Source organism: Dermacentor andersoni, chromosome 5, assembly GCF_023375885.2.
Source record: "Dermacentor andersoni chromosome 5, qqDerAnde1_hic_scaffold, whole genome shotgun sequence".
Lineage (NCBI taxonomy): Eukaryota > Metazoa > Arthropoda > Arachnida > Ixodida > Ixodidae > Dermacentor > Dermacentor andersoni.
This window is the reverse complement of record NC_092818.1, coordinates 39,541,542-39,558,147: the sequence shown is the minus strand read 5'-3', so window position 1 is coordinate 39,558,147 and position 16,606 is coordinate 39,541,542. Positions and strand designations below refer to the sequence as shown.

Here is a 16,606-nt window from a genome sequence, read left to right as displayed (position 1 = left end):
TGTCGCACTGCCGGTAAAACAAGAATATAAATTCTTGAAGCATCACTGCGAGTCGGCCTAGTTGGAACATATTCATATTTATACTTTTTGTGCGCAAACAAACAGGGACGAAGAATAGGGGCAACACAAGGACGAGCGCTTTCTAACAACTGGTTTTATTTGTGAAGAACTACTTACTTAAATACACACAGAACTGCACGATCAAGTCAACAGAGCACGCCTACAGCGCATATGATACCCGCTGATCTGCGGGTATCACAAGTGTTATATGTAATATTGACTTTGCTCTTTTGACTTGATCGCGCAGATCAGCGGGTATCATATGCGCTGTAGGCGTGCTCTGTTGACTTGATCGCGCAGTTCTGTGGGTATTTCAGTAAGTAGTTCTTCAAAAATAAAACCAGTTGTTAGAAAGCGCTCGTACTTGTGTTGCCCCTATTCTTTGTCCCTGTTTGTTTGCGCACAAAAAGTATAAATAAGGATAAATTCTTGGGAGTAACCTTTGATAAAAACCTGAACTTCCTAGCCCACATTAAATCAGTAACGATTAAGGGAAATAAAGCATTGCATATCCTAAAAGTTCTGTCTCATAAGCACTGTGGTTCCGACCGAACCTGTCTTTTACGTATTTATCGCTTTCTTGTGCATGACCTTTTAAACTACGGCTCCGCGGTTTACTGTTCAGCAAGGCAGTCCTACATCCAACTACTTTATCCAGTACATAACTTTAGATTTCGACTGGCAAGTGATGCCAACAGAACGTCACCCATTCAAAGTTTATATGTTGAGTGTAAGGAACCCTCATTACAGCAGCGTAGAGCATTACTCACATTCTCTTACCTACTCAGAATTCAGTCATCACCGCAACACATATGCTACAACATCCTCACGCAGTGCAACTCACGCTTACACTACCCAAATAAACTGAACATGATTGGGAAACAAGTGAACTGAACCGAAAATTGGGAAACAAGTATTCGTCTACCAATACATGCTTCTGTTTTCACTGCTGAAGTTTATGCTGTATGGGTTGTAGTTAAAAAGATTATCACTGCCAAGCACAAAAACAGACACATACACTGATTTCTTAGTACACTGAAGGCTCTAAATCTTAAATCTGGGTGTGAAACCCTGTTAGGGGACATACTAGACATGGTCGCGCTTAACAAATATGGGAGATCAATCCGCTTCTGCTGGGTACCAAGTCATGTTGGGATGCCGCGTAACGAAGCAGCCGATAGATGTGCATCGATGGGAGCATTCAAAGACATAATAAACAAAACAATTCCGTATAAAGATAGTATCCGTGCCATTAGGAAGGCATTAACATCAAAGTGGCAATACGAATTGAATCATTGTAGAGAAAACAAGCTATATCTCACAAAACCCGTACTTAGTGACTGGAAGTCGTGCAACCATCAGGAGCGCTTCTATGAAGCAGTTCTATGCCGACTACGCATTGGGCACACACACCTCACACACAATTATTTACTTACAAAAGAAGACGTGCGAACATGTGAAAAATGCCAACAACAACTAACAATCATGCATATACTACTGACATGCACACACATGGACACGGCAACACTGCCGTGGCAATGTCACCGACTTTCCCGCTCCTTGTGCAGGCTCTGGCTGGGTGCTTTTGGATCAGCGCTGCTGCAACTTTCACGGTGGATGGACTCTGCCAGCTTGCATCGCCTTTGACCTCGCTGGATTGCATCTTAGGCGCACCCTTCGGTGATCCCGTCACATCGCGGCTGCCACACGTGGACTATGGCTACAGCGCATCATCGACACGCACCGTGACGTCACCTGACTATCTCGGACCTGCTGCCTTTCTGGCTTTAAAAGCGACGCCCGTCTCAGCAAACACCAGTGGACACGGCAACACTGCCGTGGCAATGTCACCGACTTTCCCGCTCCTTGTGCAGGTTGGTGATCGAAAATATGGCTTTCGCAGTGATTTTCTATGCTTAGTCGTGTTGCCGTGTCCACATACTCTCTTATGTTGTATATCTGAGTGTTTTTCCGTTGCTCGTTTGCTAATGGCCCGCTCGGGAGATGTTGAAGAAAATCCCGGTCCTATCAATGAAGAAATGTTTAACGAGATGATTAAGACACAGAGGGTGGTCTTGGAAAAAGTAACGCATATTGAAAAAAATCAAGCGTCTTTTGAGGCTCGAGTAGAGGGCAGGCTTTCGAAAATAAAGGAAAGATTAGAGATCTTGGGCGAAGCCCCAACCAGGCTTGCTAACCTTGAGAAGTTTGCCAATGAAAGTAAAGCTGCAATTACAACTCTTGGCAAAAGAGTTGACTACTTGGACCTTAAATCAAATCCTGACAGTAATGCTCTCGTCAAACGAATTGACGACCTTGAAAATCATTCGCGGAGAAATAATCTCATTATCAGAGGGATAAGGGAAGACGTGAATGAAACTGAAGAGGCATTACGTAAAAAGGTCAATGTGGAAGTTTTTCATGCAGACATAAAGCTAAAAATTGATTCAGTCGAACGGATTCATCGCCTAGGAGAGCGACAGGATGGTAAAGATCGGGCAATCATTTTGAGACTCTCAGATTTCCGTGATAAAACCAAAATCCTGCGAAACTGCTTTATGCTCCGGGACAAGGACATCAGCATTAACGAAGACTTTTCTAAACGAATTGTCGGGATCCGCAAACGGCTATGGAACTCTAGTTCTGAGGAGAGGAAAAGGGGGATCAAGGTGAAACTTATGTTTGACAAGATGAAAATAAATGATGTGGTGTATGGTTGGAATGAGGCTACCAATTTGAGGTACATATGTAAGGCACCTTCCGAAAGAGACGACAAGCACGGTAACAACGATTGACGATGTCGCAGTGCTTGTGAACAATTCAAGATATTAAACATAAATGTAAGAAGCATTTTAAATAAAATAACGGACATTGAGGCTCTTGTACTGGAACATGAACCCGATATTCTGGCAATTACCGAAACATGGCTTAAAAAAGACATACTAGATGCCGAAGTCACGCCTCCAGGATACAAAATCGTGAGAAAAGACCGCGAAACGAGAGGAGGAGGAATTGCCTTGCTAATTAAAGAATGTATATTGTTCAGTGTTCTCCCGCATGTCACTGATGTCGAAGCTCTTTGGATTAAAACCAAACATAATAATCGTACAGTATTCATTGGTGCTATATACAGACCACCAAACTCTCCAGTGAATGTGCTCATTAAACTGAGAAGCTTTATGGACGCACACCTAAAGCATGAAGACAATATTATTTTATTAGGAGACTTCAACCTTCCTGGAATAAATTGGTCGACCCTTTGTGCAGAGGGAAATGACGTCCCTAATTGTGAACAACTACTTGAGATCACTTTCTGTTATTATTTGACTCAGGTCATCTCAGCTTGTACGTGTGTGGGTCCAACTACTTCTTCAATCCTTGATTTAATATTCTTATCTGGTTGGTTGCTCCCATTTGTTAACATGTGTGAAATTGTTGCAGGTCTCTCTGATCATAAAATGGTTATGATGTCACTAGATGCGTGTGCTAATGTCATGCGCGAGAACGAGAAACTCCTGATCCCGAATTTCAAAGTCGCCAATGACCCTTCAATACTGGAACATCTGGAGGAGCCATATTATTATTTTTTGGAGTTGTGCAGATCATCTGGTACTACTGAAGAACTATGAAAATTTTCCATGATATGACTACATTTTGCATACAACATTTCATTCCTGAACGTTCTAAACGTGTAGGAAAAAGAAACCCCTGGGTAACTCGGGAAATAATACACACAAAAAGAAAACTTAAACGTATTCGAAAGGCTTGCACCCTCCGTCCTAGTATCGAACAGAAACATCAGATTCATCGTTTAGGTAAAAAGCTCCGGCATAACCTGAAGACGTCTAAAGATAACTTTTATAACTCAACACTGAAACGATTTCTCAAAGAAGCCCCAGATAAGTTTTCGAGGTACTTGAATCCAACGGCTAAGTCGTGTAGCATTCACACAGACAAGAGTAGCCAGGATCAAGCGGAGGCATTTAACTCTTTCTTTTCCTCAGTTTTTACCATCGATGACGGTATTTTGCCTACCGTCAATGATTATACAGACAGACTTCCTATTCATAATATCAAGATTACAGAAGAGAGCGTTTTCAATCTCTTACTTCACGTCAATATAAAAAAAGTCCCGGTCCTGACGAAGTCCCCAACGAATTCCTTTATAGATATGCCGAATGGACATCCAAGTTTTTAACACTAATTTTTCAATCATCCATTTCTAGTGGCTCGTTTCCCACTGCCTGGAAACGCGCAAAAATTGTGCCCATACATAAAGGTGGCCCAACCTCTAGCACTAGCAACTACCGACCGATATCGCTCACGAGCACCTGTTCTAAAATGCTCGAACACATTGTGTCAAAGCATCTGCTCACCTATTTAGATGAAAATAAATTAATTTTTCCAGGTCAACATGGCTTTCGCAAAGGTTTGTCCACCGTCACGCAGCTTATTGAACTTGTGCATGACCTTTCTAGCACAATTAATGCCCGCGGCCAAACTGATATAATATTCTTAGACTTTGCAAAGGCCTTTGACAAGGTGTCCCACAAAAAGCTTTTACTTAAAATCAGTTTCACTTTCAAAAATTCTTCCCTTAGGCGGTGGTTCACTTCCTACCTTGAACACAGAGAACAATATGGTCAATTGGGACATCAACAATCTAGTTTACCGTGATATCTGGGGTACCCCAGGGTAGTGTCTTAGGGCCCCTCTTATTCTTATTTTTTATAAATGATCTGCCAAAGGACATCACTACCCAAATAAGAATGTTTGCCGATGACTGCATATTGTACAAAAGAATAGAGTCACCAGGTGATCAGGCTGACCTTAATCTTAACTTACAGAAAATTAAGAACTGGTGTGATCGGTGGCAAATGCAGCTTAACCCAACTAAATCGGTTTTCATGTCCATCTCTAGAAAAAAGAATATCTTAAATTTCCCATACAGTATCAACGGTCATGAGCTTGCTCGAGTTAAAACAACATAAATACCTAGGTCTTATATTTACACCCGACTTGCATTGGAATCTTCATGTAAATGAGCTTTGTGCAAAAGCTAACAAAGTATTGTGGGGGCTGAGACGTAACCTGCACTGTGCCTCCCCTGAAATTAAAATTATAGCTTACAAAACCTTGCTAAGGCCTATAATTGAGTACGCAAAAATAGTATGGGATCCCTACACCCAAAGTAACTGTCTAAAACTAGATAATATCCAACGCCTTACTTCTAGGTTTATATTTAATGAACACCGCCGTTTTCACTCTCCGACTGAATTATGCAAACTTGCAAAGCTTCCACCTCTGCAAAAACGTACGGATTATGAAAGGCTTAAATTCCTGTTCTTAGTAATTCATAACCATGTCAAAATAAGGTACGACAAGTACTTCCAAATCAAGACACAGGAAACATCACGGCACAGACACAGTATGTATATACCTCTTCCCACAGTGCACAATGACTGCTTCACGTATAGTTTTTTTCCCAGGGCAATTCAGCAGTGGAACTCTTTGCCTGACTCAATTGTCCAAATAAAATCAGTTATTGCATTCTTGGAAGCAATACGTTGTCTTATGTACCCTGATACACCCTGATGTTCTGTAGTAATTTTTGTGACATAATAAGTCAAAATGCGCTGTGTAATCATATTGTTAATGTGTTTCATGTCAGCAGTGGTACTTCATTTTTTATTGCATTGCATTGTTGTTGCATAATTGCATTGCTCGCAGAGAATGAAATACCTATCCATGAGTAGCATCAAAAGAGAAAGAATGAAAGTGCTAAAAAGATGTACGTATTTGAATTAAAGAAGCCTTCTGGGAGGCAAGCAATATCAAAAATCGTTTATCCTGCGGAGCGCAATCTTTATAGCAATGTAGGAGGGTTTCGGTGAATGGAGGGCGACGCAAGTGAAGTTTGTTTTATGTATACAATGCCATTATTATAAGAAAAGCCTTTTCAAATACGTAATTCATTTGATTTAACTGCTTCATCAGCACAAATACGTAAGACATCCCTCGTACATCTAAAGAATTACACGATGAGGCACCGGGGTGTATAATGAGGCAATGGGGATGACGAGGCACTGGGGAGTATACATACCCACGTATTGTCGCAGAATGTGGTGTGACAACTTTTACTAACGAATGACGGCACGCAGAACAAACACGCACCTCTCCGTACTTCCAGGGAGCACAGTGCTTCCCTGTAGACAAGGCGACCGTGCGTTAGTCGACTTCCTCCTGTGTAGTAATGATCGTGAGGTCGGTCGGAAACTACAAGCGGTCGCACACAACACAGGCCACAGAAAATTGATTCCACACAAGCTCCCTATGAAACCTGTCCGTTGTTCAGCTGAAAAGTTCTAAGTTCGCTGGGTCGGGACCACATGGACAGTTCGCATTTCTTTGAGCCTCGCGGTTCTGGCGGGCAGCACGCTCACGGGACCGCAACCACGAGAGAGCGTATGGAAAGGATAGGAGATATGCAAGCGCTTGGAAGGCCGACAAAGAGGACGATGCCAACGTAGACATAGCAGACGTGGGTCAAAGTGTAGTATCTGTTCTTATCAGCTTAATGTCTGATAGAGGTTCTATTTGAAAGTAAGATATGAAACTTATTTTTTCCAAAATCGCGGAGTGCTCAAATCCTGTTTGACCTCCGCTGTGCGTCGGCCCGGTACTGAAGTACCCTCTGGATTGTCCTATGACTGGGGAAAAATTCTCGAACTACACGGCTCGATAGACAAACGCAATTTTTTCTAGGAGCTAGCTATGTGCTGCTTCGCTCTGAAAATGCCAGGAAAATGTCTATTCAGGACTTTGTAACATTCATTGCAACCTCCAGCACGTTAAAACTTTATCAAAAAGTAATTATTCATTGGGTGACGGAGTAGTTGAAAAAATGACCACAAGATTTACTAAACATGCCAATTTACAAAAGTAGCACTCTTGTCAGGGTAAGCGCTAACACTAAGAGGGAGATTTAAATATTCTCCGGGACGCTAAAGTTCACTAATTTCATTACAACACAGATGGTCGCTCTCCTTCGAATATTAACTTTCCAATGAAATGTTGCTTACTTTCAGTGAGGTTGCTGGAAATGGCATACAATACACATATGCGGAGGTCTGGGAAGGCGCAAGGTCATTTTACTTACATTGTCAGAACTTATCGAGATTTACAAATCGAATAATAACGAGGACTCCAGCAACACTATTACTAAAGTCCTTCTTGTATGGTTGTTTTGCAAACACACGCATTTAAAAGCACAAAACAACCTTTCATTAGAGCATGAAATATAAAGGAATTGAGTTTATTGTGCTATCTGCTCATTGGCCAAATCAATGAGAATGTTTCTAAGCTTCGCAATTATGAAAAAAGCTTGGCTATACCGGCAGCACCAATGCCTGTCATATTTCTTACACCCCAACATAGCATCAATCTTACATAGGCAAGGCCACAGAACGGATATGTGCGTTAAAGCTACGCTTAACATACAGCCTGAATAACCCCACGAATGATGAGTCAAAGTTTCCAAAGAATTCAAGTAACCTTTTTTTTTTTTGTAAATAACACTAATAACACACCACTACATATGTGAAACCTTTCTAATCCTTTGTGGTTGTCTCCTATCACACATTCGTCACTTCATGACTGAGGGAGCACCTTCGCAAAATTTGGCGTGTTAACCTCGAACTCAGATTTGGTGTCTGTAATTAGAAGATAAAAAATACTAACAAATACATGCTGCAGTGAAACTTCGTTATAACGAAATGGGCTATAACGAATTCTATCTAAATAACGAAATTATCTAAAAACCTTTTGGATATATCCAGGTTTCAAACCTTGTTTCAACGAAGTAGCTAACCTGCCGAGAGATATACCAAACCTAATTGCTCTTCGAAACAAGAAATGCCTGACTGCTACGATTTAATACGTCGCGTTCGATGAGGTAGAGCCCACATTGAGTGCTGATGATTAAAATTCTTGCGTACTTGCATTGAATGCACCGCCGAGCAGTGGCCCTCACCGGGGTGCCGAACCAAAACCGTAACCGTACCCGAATTTTTGCCAGGAACCGTGTCTAAACCAAGCCCGTATTTTTGCCGCCATTTTGGAACTGAATCCGAACCGGAATGAATCGAAGAAAGAGATCAGAACCGGTTCGGGAACGGAGATTTCGAGCAGAGCAGTCTGGGTTACTGGGAGCACTGTTGAGAAAAACGGGAGACGCTGCTGATAGAAAATGCGGCATCATCGTCCATCCACACTCTATTCATCCTGGTAGAACTGTCATAAGTAGTAAAAGCAAGTTCATTTTCATCAAGTTATCAGCGTCTTATGATTACCATCTGTCACAAGAAAACTACGTGCATATGAAAATATTTACGTGGTTCGAATAAACACGCTGGCGTGCGCCATAGAAGTCTCCAGAACGATGGGGAGAAATCGACTCGCGGCCGCCGGAGAGCGTGTAGCCTTTTAAACAGTGTTAAGTGGATCCATCTCGACTTTTCCTCGTTGGTGGCGGTGTCGCGTTATAGAAAACCGACTCGAACGCCTTGGTACTTGTTTACGCGTCTCGCCAATAGCGACGCGCGTTTCGACGGGAGAGTGAGAAAGAACGCTGTTTTACAGTGGCTGCTATGTGTATGCGCCCCACTGCTTTTGCGTGAATTGATTAACAGATGTGGCACGCTGTACAAGCGAAGGATGATTAGCACTGTTGACCAAAGTCCTAGCTTTTAAGAACTTGAGGAAATTCTTCCGCTCGACTCATTGGTCAACACCACCGAAAAGGTGCCGAGCAAAACAGCATCTGGTGATCACATTGGGGCGTCTTCCTGGGATAGTCGGCGGCGATTGAGTACAATTAATAGCGGCAGCGGAATCTCCCTCCAGTAGTTGACGAGCTGCGGATGAACTTGAGGCCTTCAATATTGAAAGATGACTGCCCGTAATCAGCTAACGACAGTTCATTGGAAGTCGAAGAAGTACAGAACCTTAGATGACTTCAAGAAGGTGCCTAGAATAAGCAAGCATTCGAATACCCTGAACTATTGGGAGAAAGAGAAGTCGTGGTGCCCAGACCTGTATTTCTTCGCCACATTAGCACTTTTGGTACCACCCACACAAGTTATCGTCGAGAGGGCATTTTCAGGTTTAGGTTCATCCTTTCTAGTCATTGAACGAGCTTGAATCCAATAACCCTTGACGACGTCCTCTTCCGTCGTTTTTTTTTTTTTTTATTCTGCCAAATAATAATTTCCAGCAGCATTGACAGAGCACATAATACTATATTTTGAAGCGGCAGAGGTTCCACATTATGCTTATTGGTAATGGCACAATCCAACAATAAATTCTAAGCTAACAGTGGTTGCGGGAGAAGATAGATTGGTATGTTATTTTTGACACAGGTTAAAGAGTACGGCGACGCTGGTTTGGCTCTTGGCGAGCAGCATTTCAAACGCGTCGACCTCAATACCCTTCAGAATATGGTTGATCTACTCGTCCTTCGCCATCGTTGGATTGACACGGCTGCAAATATCCAATAGCTAGGGAAAGTCTCGCCCGCTGCCCGGACACTGGTGTCGACGCTGTTCGGCGCGTAGCTTGCGGACAGCGGGGCGGCCAAACACTTCGGTGACAAGTGTTTTGAATGCGGACCAATTCGAAATGTCACAGTCGGGATTCTTAAACCATAGATTGGCGACGTCAGCAAGGTAAAAGATGACGTTATTCAGTTCAGATTGGTCGTTCCACATCTCGCGAGCGCTTACACGTTCATAGGAAGACAGCCCGTCTTCCACGTCATGTTCTCCGTTTCCGCGAAAGATGGCCGGGTCATGCTGACGGACAACGCCGGCTCAAGTGACAGGGGCAGCCATGGGTACACTCCGTGTGGAGGTTGCATCAGTCATGGAGTGGTGGGTAACGTTCATTTGCGGAGCTCCAGGGTGACTTGAGGTATTCCAGCAATCTCCACCACATGTAATGGTGTCACAGCACGGGTCTTCGTCGTCGTCTCCGAGCTGCTATCGAAAGCACGAGGCACGTTCGCTTCATTACATAACCGATAAAATTCTGCAGGAAATAGTTACTACAAGAAACACCCCTTAAATATGTGAAAGATACAATGTCCGCACTCGAAGAAGAAGAAATCCACAAAACTGATAAAGGTAAAGCGCTTAGTGAGCCTAGAAATAAAATTTGTCAAAACTCTTGTATATGGCTAAACAGGGTAACTTATTCTTCCTAAAAGAGCTTCGAACTCGCCGGCCATTGTCAATACTTAATTGTGCTATTTGCTTTTATATTCATGGTTTCCAACTTTCTTCATTCTCGAGCAAGGAAAGCCGTTGACGGCTCTTCAGAGCTGTAATTTCTCGTTTCTTTATTTTGGTGCTGTACCTCGCGTCTGAAGATATTGTTACGAGGTACAAACTGTCAGACATGTATTTACAGAACATTTACAATAATTATATCAGCTGACCAAATGGTAGACAGCGCGCGAAGACCAGAACATCGTCTTCTTCCGACGATGATTAAAACATCTTCATCAGCGTGTCACATGATTCCCGGCGGCTAAAGCATCGTCTCGGTGCTGGTTACGAGGCGGGCGAGTGATGCAACTTAAGACGGGCCACGTTGACCACGTCGGAGCGATGCTGAGTCACGGCTGGCTGAGTCACGGTTGGCTGAGCCATGGTTGGTTTCGTATGTGACGTCAGTTACTTGACGCAAGACACGGTAAGGCCCGGAGTAGCGTGAAAGTAACTTCTCCGAGAGGCCAACGCATCGTGATAGCGACCAAAGAAGAACCAGGGCGCCCAGTGTGTAATGGACATCACGATGGCGGGCGTCATATAAGTGCCGCTGATTATCCTGCGACTCCACAAGTCGACGTCGGGCAATATGGCGTGATTGTTGTGCTTTGAGGATGGCTTCACGGGCATACTCGGATGCGCAATTCAGGCTAGCAGGCAGAACGGTGTCGCGGCCAAACAAGAGGAACAATGGAGAGAAGCCTGCGGTATCATGGCAAGACGAATTATAGGCGAAAGTAACGAACGGCAGCGCAACGTCCAAGTCGGGATGGTCATCAGAGACATACATGCACAGCATGTAAGTAAGGGTGCGGTCAAGGCGCTCGGTTAGAACGTTCGTTTGTGGATGGTAAGCAGTAGCAAGTTTGTGTTTAGTCGCGCACGGGTTTACAGTGTCATTGACAACTTTAGAAATAAAGTAGCGGCCTGGGTCGGTGAGGAGCTGTCGATGGACGCCGTGGTGAAGGATGACGTTTTCTAGGAGGAAGTCGGCGACATCGGTTGCACAGCTTGTCGGAAGAACCCGTGTGATTGCATATTGGATGGTGTAGTCTGTTGCTACAGCAATCCACTTATTTCCCGAAGCAGACGTAGGAAAAGGCCCTAAAAGATTACACATACACGGAAGAATGGTTCGTATGGTACGTCAAGTGGTTGAAGGCGACCAGCAGGGAGCGTGGTCGGCTTTTTGCGTCGTTGACAAAGATAACACTGAGCGACATAACGGAAGGCGTCACGGTATAGACCAGGCCAAAAGAAGCGCCCACGAACGCGGTCATACGTCCGTGACACGCCAAGTTGACCTGCAGTAGGTACATCATGAAGCGGGAGGGGTACAGCCTGACGCAGATGCTCAGGCACCACGAAGAGTCGGGCAGGGCCGTCCGGGCGCACGTTATAGCGGTACAATATATCATCTTGAAGTTCACGCATGCGAAGGGAAGGATTGGGCGTCATTAAAGGGGGCCGTTGAATAAGGTTTTGCAAGGAGGGTTCGCGACGTTGTTCGGCTCCAATGTCGCGAAAAGCAGCCAGAGAGAGAGAGAGAGAGAGATAGCGGTGACAGGTATGCCGGCCGCTTAAACGTCAACAGGGTTGACAGGATGGCGCGACAAGGAGTCCGCATCTTGATGTAACCGGCCGGTCTTGTAGACCACTGAATAGTTGTATTCTTGGAGGCGCAGAGCCCAGCGGCCAAGGCGCCCTGAAGGATCTTTGAGGAACCAAAGCCAACACAGAGCGTGGTGATCAGTGATGACTGTGAATTGGCGGCCGTACAAAGAGGGGCGGTATTTACCCAGTGCTCAAACAAGAGCCAGCCACTCGCGTTTGGTGATAGAATAATGGCTCTCCGCCAAGGAAAGAAGGCGGCTGGCATAGCCAATAACACGTTCTCGTCCTTGTTGTTGCTGTGCCAAGGTAGCTCCAATACCGTGGCCACTGGCATCGGTACGGACTTCTGTTGGAGCTGACGCATCACAGTGAGCGAGAATGGGCGGGGACACCCGGTGTTTTTTTGGCTTCGGTGGGCTTTGTGACAGCGCTTCATAAACTTAAGGACCGAACAAACTTGTCGTATGCTTGCACGCCCACACAAACACACGCTGACGAGGCAGCGGAGCGGCCTGTACTTTCCCTTTAGGAGTTTTCTTTAGGCACTTGTTGCAAGAATTCACGAAGCGTTTTGCGTCTCCGTGTACATCTGCCCAATAATATACTTGTAGGATAGGATCGGTTGTTGTCTTGATACCTTTATGTCCTGCCATGATGTTTTCATGTGCCCCTTCTAATATGTCATGTCTAAATATTTTTGGTATGACCACCTGCTTAAAGGTTGTGCCAGTGGCCCGGTGGTAAAGGCGATACAACAATCCTTTTTCTTCGACGAATTCGCAGCTATGACCCTTTCTCAAGTTAAACGACTTGCTTACTTTAGCAAAAATATGTTTCAGCGTCGGGTCTTCCCGCTGTTCTTCGATGAGTTGTCCTTTCGTTACGTCACGAAAGATAATTGTTGGATCGCACAAGGGACGAATCTTGCCTTGTTCTTGTTCTTCCGTTTTGTGTAGCCACGTTCGATGCTTGCTGAGGCTTCCTAGGGGCCTTAATCAGCTTCATTTCTATCGACAACGACTCCTCGTTGTGAGCACCGGGGTGCTTCCAGTCAGAGTCTGCATAGTATGGTCCTCTGACGCCTGGAAGCTTTCCAAGAATGACGTCTTAGAGGGGCTCATCCATACATGCCGCTGTTAATTTTCCTGTAAACTCGTATGACAGCTTCAGGTAGGTAGCTTGCTGAGCCGTCCAGAAGAACAACGTTGCTCGTTCTTCCCGTTATATACACCTCTTGAACGTGTTGCTGTCTAACAATTGCGGCATTACAACCGGTGTCTCGTAGTACACGAACAGTTCTTCCTAGCAGCCGGCCTTCAACCACTGGCAGATGAGGGAAGTTACATCATTCCCAGGTTTCTCGTTGTCGGTGTCACTTGATCGGTGAGTCTGTTTTCCTGGATGCTTTGATTCTTTCAGTGGACGAGTCCGAACTGGTTGAGATTCAGGAAGTTCACACGCAGAACTCGATTTGTTGTCCACGTACCGAGTTCGGCAATTTTCAGCTGTATGTCCCGTTCTGTTACACAACTCACACTTCAGCATACGCTTAGGTGTGGTTCTTAGGTTCAGGCGGAAGCGCGTGTCGGCGTGTGAGAGACCTCGTGGAACCGATGTCGGCCAGCAGGGTTGGACAGATGTGTCGGACAGCAGTGTCGTACAGCAGTGTCGGACAGCAGTATCGGCCAGCAGGGTCGGACAACAGGGTCGGACAACAGGCTCGGACAGCAGGGTCGGATCGCAGGGTCGGACTGCCTCGCGGGTCTTAGGTGGCCATGCGCAACAGTCGATATACTGGAGCCTCCGCTTGCCCGGTTTCCCTCCGGTGGGGTTTGCGCTCGAGAGCACACGGCCGCAGTCACCAGGTCACGTCCACAGCTGGCGGGGTAGCGCTGTGGCCGCTCACCCGAACGCTCGATCACCCGCTTCAGGACCGCCAGCCCTCCTCGACCAGTTGCCCAGCGGGAGAGCGGCGGAGGTAACCTCTCGACAGGTGACAGCGTTGACTCGGGTGTGGCGTTGTGGCGCTGGCGGCGGTAGCTCCTATAAGCCATACGCCCAGCGAGGAAGCTGTTTTCCGTCGAACGCTGAACCTCGCGCACTGCTCACGCCATAGGGCCACGGGCCACACTCTCTCGCGCCACACGTTTTGAGGCGCCACTGTCCACGCTCTAAATCGGTGTCGATGATTATGGTGACTATCTCGCGGGTATTTCCAAAAGTGGCTGCCCTTTTCGCCCCCGCACGGCGCACTGTCTTCATATGTTTATGCTTCGCACTCCCGCGTACCACATATTATCACAGACGGATGGCGGTATGGTTGTGAACGCGGCTGGCGACAGGGAGCGGCAGGACCATGTAATCGCAGCAATATGATTGTATGGCTGTGCCGCAGACGGTGGCTCAAAAGGGCCGTGGTCAGGGTGGCGAGCATGGGCAAAGAATGGAATACGTTGGGGGAACGATCAGCGGTTGTTACAGCGGCGAGTAACGTGCCTGACACGGCGGCCTTCAGATCAGATAGGTCGATGGTCTTCAGTTCTCCTATCAGCAGGTTTGCGCTACCCTGGAACATACCTTTGATAATGAAGCAACAATGTCGGTGTCCCGGAAGTAGACCTATGTCTGTCTATGGCGCAATCAGCGTGAATTCGTAGATTCGGTAGTTCGCTTCAAACGATGCCTTGGACGAGTGAAACCGCTGGTGCGTTCGAGTCACCGGCGTTAGAGTTGGCGAAGCTAGCTGGATTCGTCGCTTCGATCTCGTGGCGGACAGTCCTCTTCAATTCGGTCGAACGCTATGAAAAGCCGGATGGCGGCCGCTCTGCACACGAAAACATCGCGACGGTGTTGGGAAGGCGGGCGAATGGTCGTTCCACATGGCGGCTCAAGGCCTGCTCAAAGCACCGGCACTCCTTGATCACTGCACCGACGGCAAAACAAGTTCTCCATATGAGCAGATTGAATGTGTCTTCCGCTATGCGTTTCAGAAGGTGGCCAACGTTCTCGGACTCTGGCATGTCGCTGTAAGCTTTACGGCACAGCGCCAGCTCATATGCATATACAACAGGTACGACTCCGTGGACGTGTGGGCTCGAGATCACAGCTGTTACTTCGCAGCAATTTTCCGACAGGAGGCCTTTGTGAACAGATGACGGAGCTTCTGCTTAAATGTATCCCAGCTCCAAAGTTGGCCCTCCCGATTGTCATCCCACAACTCGGCCATTCCACTCTAAGACCACATTAACCAGCATGACGGTCAGGTCCCGAAGAAAGCGTGTGTCTCTGACACATCTGAACATTGATCGCTCCCAGGTCCCAGTGATTGTGATCGTTCACTCGTTCATATTGTGTCAGCCACTCCTCATCGTCCGTGTCACTAGCCCCATTGAACGTTCCAGGATCTGGAGGGTGGGCTAAAGCAATCATGGTCGATGGCGCAAACACAGATTCCGGCTGGTGGGCCATGGTCGTCGTATCGCAGCGGCGACACCTTCGAAGCTCCGTCCTGCGGCGAGAGCACCCCGCAACTGCACTAATGTGCCACGGGTGTCAACTAGATGAAAGCAGTGAATTGCAGGGATGGCCAAGACGGCTGAACAACATGCCCAACGTTCCGGCCATCGTCGTCTTCATTAGGCCAAGGAGGTGGCTCGTAACAATATATATATATATATATATATATATATATATATATATATATATATATATATATATATATATATATATGCATGTTGTTCTCTTCCTACCGCACCGTCAAATAAACTTCCCGCTCCTCGAAAACACAACACCTGGGTCGAGTGAGCCCCTGACGAGCACTTTTCGATGCGGGGAACGCGCAATAAACTATTGATAGATGCGGGACCTCACAGACGTGTGACTGCACGCCTACCGCTTTCCTCTTGCATGTACCGCTAAATGACCATTAAAATTTTCCCTCCTCATGTATACGACAGCCATTTGGGCCCTTCCATGGCTAAACTCCCTGCCTCTCTCGCCCTCTTCCATTCTCTATCCTTTTATGGTGTAGCGCTTTGGTAGGAGGCCGGCCTCATCACTCGTAGGATGAAGTACGAGATAATCTAGCTGTGTTGGTTGCGGGCAGGCCTTTTCGAATTTGTCATGGGTCGATTTAAAATGTACGTATCTTTCCAAGCCGAAAGGGCAAAAAAATGTCCGCGAGGTGAGTTATGGTAGCTCGTGGATTAGGACTAACGACGCTTCCCAAGCAGCGCTGTCTTTTGCGTGGTTGGAATAGGAGTGAAAGGGAGGAGGGTAACATGCTTTCCTGAAATTAACCATCCGGAATTAACCTTTGTTCGACAGTTAATACGTCAAGGGCCCGCGATGCGAACCACCTGCAAGACGCTACCAGCTCGCGAAGGGGGAACTCAGATGAAAAGTTTTCAAGCGGATAAGCTTGAATCATTTTGGTCGCTGCCCGGACCTCTTCCTTTAGGTATGCGCCATCCCCACCAGAGGTGTTTCGGTCAAACTCTCACTTTCATCCAGTGGCGACAGGCCTGCGTCCTGCAAGTGATCACTGAAATTCGCCAGTTCGTCTCACTGACTACGCGCATTCTGGCATTCAACGGGTATCTGAC

General features: G+C 46.3%; 1 pseudogene; it reads left to right on the top strand.

Annotated features, from left to right (window-relative positions):
- Positions 1 to 6,592: 6,592 nt before the first annotated feature.
- On the top strand, positions 6,593 to 6,773 carry LOC126520264 (U2 spliceosomal RNA; annotated as a pseudogene).
- Positions 6,774 to 16,606: the final 9,833 nt, after the last annotated feature.